Genomic DNA, 6486 nt, shown 5'->3' with positions numbered 1-6486 from the left:
AAGTAAAAAAAAAAAAACAGAAAAACCTTTGCTTATTAAGTTTTGTTTTGACAACATAAACACTCCTTGTATATCATAAAGGAAAAAAAAAATTAAATATAAACAATAGAGCTCGCATGTTAAGTGTTTATAAAGAAAAGTGCAGGAATGCAGGATTAAAACTTGTAAAATGCAGCATTGAAAAATAAGAGACATGAAATAGCTTTTATGTGCTAAAAGTCGAAAGCCACATATTAGGTATTATGGAAACAAAATGCGACAAAGTGACTACTGTTGAATAATACATGTATCTTGTTTTATTTATTAATAGTAGAATAATATTTTTAGTTAACATATATATAAACTCTTTGTATTTAGATTAAATAATTTACTTTTCACATATCAACAAAAGAAGAATTGTAGCCTCCCTTTTTTTCTCGTCCATTTTTTATTTTGTGTTAATTGAATTCTTTTAATATAATTTCAAAGCTGGTTTTATAAATAAATAAAAAAATTTAATCTCAAATACAACTTTAACATATATATAAACAAAAAAATATTTTGAAGTGATATTTTGTTTTTTGCTTCTATAAAATTTGGTATTCTATTTTTTCTTTAGCTTCTGCAATTTGATATTTCCATTCAAGTTCTGTAATTATTTTATTTTTTTTTTAATTTCTACAATTTGATATTTGAATTTAATTTTTATATTATTTTTTTATGAAAAATAAAAAAAGTGAGCTCCCTACTACCGCCAACATCCAACTAATAATACCCCAACTAAAACTAATACATGATACGGAACATTCATCCGTACTCTGGTACTATAATCTTTATACTAAGACAGCCACGAGGAAGTAAAGCCCACCTCATTGAATTGTAATTCGTGAAAGCCATGGAATTCTGTCAAACCAAAATGCCTATCCTACGAGGTCCATCTTGTTCTATTTTTTAAAACTTCTCAACTTGCTGATAGTTATCGAGTTCAGTGGCTCAGCCAGGTAAGCTTGTGTTCTTGCTGATAATTCTTGTGCCACAAAATGCATGGTGGGTCGTGCCTCTGGATTGGTTTGTGTGCATGCTAAGGCCACTGTAACTACGAAAACAACTTCCTGTGCTCCTTGGCCTGTGGGAGCTTCGAGCCGCGGGTCTAGCACATCCTTTAGAAACAGCTCTGGATCGCTCGACAATGGTGGTTTTGTTGATGACAATGAAGATAAGAGGTCTCCCGGGTGCCTTCCCATCATGACTTCCAAAGCCACCACCCCAAAGCTATACACATCGCATTTGTCTGTGACCCGCATTGTTTGTGCCAGTTCTGAAATCACCAGGCAATCAAAATGAACATTTGAAACATCCACTATGAAAGTTTTTAACATCATGCCATGTTTCCCATTTCCTTGTTCTGCACATGTTATAGCTTTTATAATCTTAGAGCAGATACTCAAATGACAAGAACAAAAATCAAGAACATAGGATGTTTGTCTTACCTGGAGCCATGTAGCCATAAGACCCAGCAACTGCAGTCCAGTTGGAGGAATCTGTATTCAAGAGTCTTGCTGTGCCAAAATCCGCAAGACGAGGCTCAAAATCTGTCTCTAGCAAAATGTTTTTCAATGATATGTCACGGTGCACAATGGGCGGAGAACAGTCACGGTGCAAGTAGGCAATTGCATGAGCTACTCCTCGCACTGTATTCACTCTCCTGCCCCAACCAAGCTCCGCTTCCCCTTCTATCCCATACAACACTTTTCCCAGACTTCCTCTTTCAACATGCTCGTAAACCAGGTACAAGCAGCCCCTCCTGGAGCAAAACCCATAAAGCTTTATTGATGTTCCGGTGGCCTAAACTTCTGTCAGCATTTTTAATCTCATTCTCGAAACTCTGGCGATTGGTTGCTGGGATGTCACTGGAGTCTGACATGTTGAGTTTCTTGACTGCAACTACTTGACCTGTAGACAACACTGCTTTGTAAACACTACCGAATCCTCCTCTTCCAATGCAGTACATCTCGTTGAAGTCATCAGTGGCCTGGACAATATCCCCCAATGTGAATTTGCTTTCTCTTTCCCATATCACTGACTTGGAACTCTCACCATTGTTGGCAATTTTGGCCTCTTCATCAAGCAGTTTGGTTTTTCGGAAACATAGCAGAACAGAAAAGATAGTTGCTATTACTAATAAGCCACAAACCGGAACGATAACACCAATAAGAACCTTTTTGTTATCCTTTGAGGACTTGCTACTGTCAGTTGTTGGGCATTGTGATAGTCCTCCTCCTTCACCGCACAATCCTGAATTGCCATCAAAAGCTCTTGCGGATTTATTTTTGAAAACGCTTCCAGTTGGTATAGGACCTGTCAACTCATTGTATGAGAAATCAAATGAAGTGAGGCTAACCATGGAAGACAGCGACTCTGGGATTCTTCCTGAGAGATGGTTATGTGAGACATTCAGAGTCTCCAACCGCGATAGCTTTCCAAAATTTTGAGGTATGGCTCCTGAGAGTGAGTTGCTGCTAAGATCCAACAGGTACTGCAACGAGTTTAAGTTGCCCAGTTCAAAAGGTATTTCACCAGCAAGGTTGTTGTGGCTCAAGTCCAAGCTTGATAGCTTCTCATAACTCCCAAGCTCTTTTGATATGTTTCCAGTCAGCTTGTTATCAGATAAGTCGAGAGATTCAAGGCCTTTCAAGCTGGTTAGACTCTGGGGTACCTCCCCTGTCAAGTGATTGTTGCTCAAATTGAGCTTGAATAACATGCTCAGATTTCCCAGTTCAGCAGGAATCCTCCCAGTCAGGTCATTGGAGCCCAGACTTACAACTTGCAGCCGGGGCAACTTCCCAAGCTCAGCGGGGATTTCACCAGAAATTCTGTTTCCGTCCATCTGTAAATTGGTGAGGTTTTTACATTCTCCCCAATCTGATGAGATTTCACCAATAAATTGATTGTCACTGAATGCAACAAAAACAAGATTTGGAAGGACACCGAATGCATCAGTGATGTTTCCAGTGAATCGGTTCTCTTCAAGCCGAACTCGTGTTAGCTCCGAACAATTCCTCAAGCAGGTTGGCAGTGACCCTGTAAAACTGTTTCTGTTGACAGTAAATTGTTGAAGACTCAGACCTCTACACAATTCAGGCGGCAATTCTCCAGAGAAACTATTGTTTGAAAAGCTAGCATACGCCAGAGAAGGCATGTACTTCCCAAAATCACTTGGAATGCTACCAGAGAGGTTATTGCTAAACAGATTGATGGAAGTTAAAGAAGTAATATTTGAAATGGTCAGTGGCAACTGCCCATGGAGCTGGTTGGTGTTGAGATCAAAAATTTGCATCATTGTCAAATTTCCAACTTCAGGTGGAATTTTACCGTTGATGTTATTTGAGAAAAGATTCAGGGTTTGAAGATTTTTGAGATTCCATAATGTTGGAGGAAGGGGGCCTGAAAGCTGGTTTCCTGAAAGGTCTAGACTTGATAACTCCTTCAAGTTTCCTATCTCCGGGGGAATGGAACCAGAGAATGAGTTATTATACAGAAAAAGGTATTGAAGCATTGTCAATTTCCCAATTTCTGGAGGAATGTTTCCAGAAAACAAATTGTTTTGAACCTGAAGCGAGATCAATTGAGTCCAGTTGGATATAAGGGTAGGTGAGATCTCACCGGAGAGAGAGTTTTCAGATAAACCCATATCTGCTATTTTAGATAGATTGGACAAAGACAAAGGCAATTCCCCACTTAGCTGATTATCAGCCAAGGCCAAGTAGGTGAGGTTTAGTGCAAAGACCAAGCTCAGGAGGATCGTTGAGTTTCAATGCATTCATCCGGAGATCAAGCTTTCAAGATGCTTAAGGTGGCCTATAGAAGATGGAATATTTCCTTGGAAAGAATTGCTGAACAACTCAACAATTTGAAGACCAGATATCGAACCAATTCTTTCGGGAATTTGACCACTCAACAGGTTATTTTGTAGACTGATGTTTTTGAGATTGGAAAGCTTCAGAGATGTTGGATGACAATGGTCCTTGGAATGAATTGTTATAGAGATTCAAGGCCTCAAGCTTTCCCAGATTCAGGTAAAGACCAATTTCTGCGTATTTGGCCTGTAAATTTATTGTGTGACAAATCCAGAAACGTCCAAGTTCCGGCAATTGGTTATAAAATGGTGGGAATTCTGCAGTGAGTTCATTGAGGAAAAAACTTTAAGATATTCCAAAGAAGGCATGGAAAGTATGGACCAGTTCAGGTTTTCCAGGTAGTTTGATCCAAGGTCCAAGTGTCTTACCTTGGAAGATTAGCAAGTTGAAAGGGATGATACCGTTGAGATTGTTGCTGTAAAGGACTAAGATACTGAAGCTCTGTCAGCTGAGATCTATCTCCACAGGTATGCTGCCCTCGAAGAGGTTGACAACTGAGGTCCAAGTGAGTGAGCTTGGAGAGGCTGCCAATGGCTGATGTTATCGCTCCATTGACATTGTTACTCTGGATGTCAAACCTTGAGTGGAGATCAGTATAAAGGGTGAAGTTGAAGTGGGCGAGTGTTCCAGTTATGTTTAGGCTGCGGAGTTATTTGAGAGACTGTTCGAGAGGTGGAGCTGCAGGAAACAGCAGTCACTTGCAGAGGTTGTTGAGGTTGGAACGAGACCATGAACTAAGAGGAGGAGGGAGAAAGACAAGGTGCTTTCCATTGGAGGAGAGCTTCAGCTTGTGCTCTTGCAGATGATTTGCCTTCAAAGGAAAACAAGGAAAGAAAATGAGAACATGGGACAGAGAGCAAGATTAAAGCTTTGAGAAGCTTGCCATGCTCTTGGGTTATGCAAGCTGGACATGATCTGAGGCAGTTGATCTCTTATAGCATTTAGAGTGAGGAATTGCTTTCAAGCTGCAGCTTTCTCCTTGGGATACGTTGGCTATGGCATTTTACCAAGTCATAATCAGAACGGAAAAAAAAGGTGATGTCAGAAAAATTCATAGTTACAAGAGCAACACAAAAGACTAAATGCACGCCACCGATGTTCCCTATTCCTTTGCAATAGCAATCATAGAAATTTTTTTTTTTTTTATGTCCGAAGGTATTGTCATTTCAAGATATACAGAAGAAAAAAACTTTATTTGACCACTCATTGATGATTTCTAAAATTGAATATCCAAAGAAAATATTTTCTCCCCCCGTTGATTTTGTGGCCAATATATTTTCTTATACTTTATGTTTTGAACATATAAAATTTTACTTTAAAATCAAGATACTCATTCTATATAATAACCTAGGATTTGAATTCAACTCCTAATTAATTGTTTCTTTTTTAATTTAAACTTTAATATCAACCTTTTAAGAATCTACTCCTCTAAATTTATAGTAGAATAATATGAAGATTGTGTATTAAAATATTTAAAGAAAAAAATAATTTTAATTTGATTGATACATTAAAACTAAGTTGGAGGATATTCATTAACCTTGAAGTATAAAAAAAATACTATACTTTCCCTTACATTCCTAGCAAATATTAAATATAAAACCTGAAGATCCATCAACTAAAACTATATATAATCCACGGTATAGATGTATAAAACTTATTACATGGACTGCTTATATTGAATTTATTGGTATGAGGGCTAATCTGGACTGATGTGATTGTTTAGGAATGTAATAATTTATATTTTTTATATATAATTTTTTTTAAATGATTTAAACAATGATATTAAAAAAAAAATATTTTAATATATTTTTTAAATAAAAAATAATTTTACTAAATCTCTCCACTGCATATACTAAAAATATACCTGAAATTATTTTTTTATTTAATTATGTTGAGGGTTTTCAAAAAAAGCGAGGGATATATACTGTCTTCCCCACTAATGGACCCACCTATAGTATAAAGCCTAAGAAGATTTGACTCCAATTTGAGCTCATTTTGCCCTTTTCAGGGGGGATCTAAGGTTAATTCAAAGAGAAATCAAAACTGTGGACTTCGTGATTTCGTTGAAATTTTCATAAATTATACGTAGTAATTAAAAAGATAAAAAAAATTAAACTTAAAAATTATTTTAAAAAGCCCACAACACCCCGCTAGACAGTTTCTACAAATTTGTTTTTGTATTTGGCATAATTAATAAAATTTTAGAAGATATTTGTTTTGTTTCTGCGACTCTGTTCAGTTTCTGCCAATTTAATATTATTTATGCAATATCTAGTTATAATCATATAATAATATTTTCTTCAATAGTATATAACCTCCTTTATCTTAATTCGTATAACACAGACGCACAGGCAGGGCAACCCAAGCATTCCAATTTCTGTAAAATTTCGAGATTAAACTCTGACGGTTACCTCCCTGTCAAGTGATTGTTGCTCAAACTTGAGATGAATAACACGCTCAGATTTCTATCCCAGTTCAGCAAGGAATCCTTCCCAAGCAGGCCATTGGAGCCCAGGACTGTTAGAACTGGCAGTCGGTCGGCAACTTCCCAAGCCTCAGCAGGGATATTCACAGAAATTCTGTTTCCGTC

The 6486-nt window shown here is 37.2% G+C and overlaps 1 pseudogene; it reads right to left on the bottom strand.

The window, feature by feature from the left end:
- Positions 1-721: 721 nt before the first annotated feature.
- Positions 722-6486, bottom strand: part of LOC118032821 (uncharacterized) — a 10757-nt pseudogene continuing 4992 nt past the window's right edge.

The sequence above is a fragment of the Populus alba genome, chromosome 2 (genome assembly GCF_005239225.2).
Source record: "Populus alba chromosome 2, ASM523922v2, whole genome shotgun sequence".
Taxonomy (NCBI): Eukaryota; Viridiplantae; Streptophyta; class Magnoliopsida; order Malpighiales; family Salicaceae; genus Populus; species Populus alba.
The sequence above is the reverse complement of the archived record's forward strand: the minus strand, read 5'-3'. Positions and strand labels throughout refer to the sequence as shown.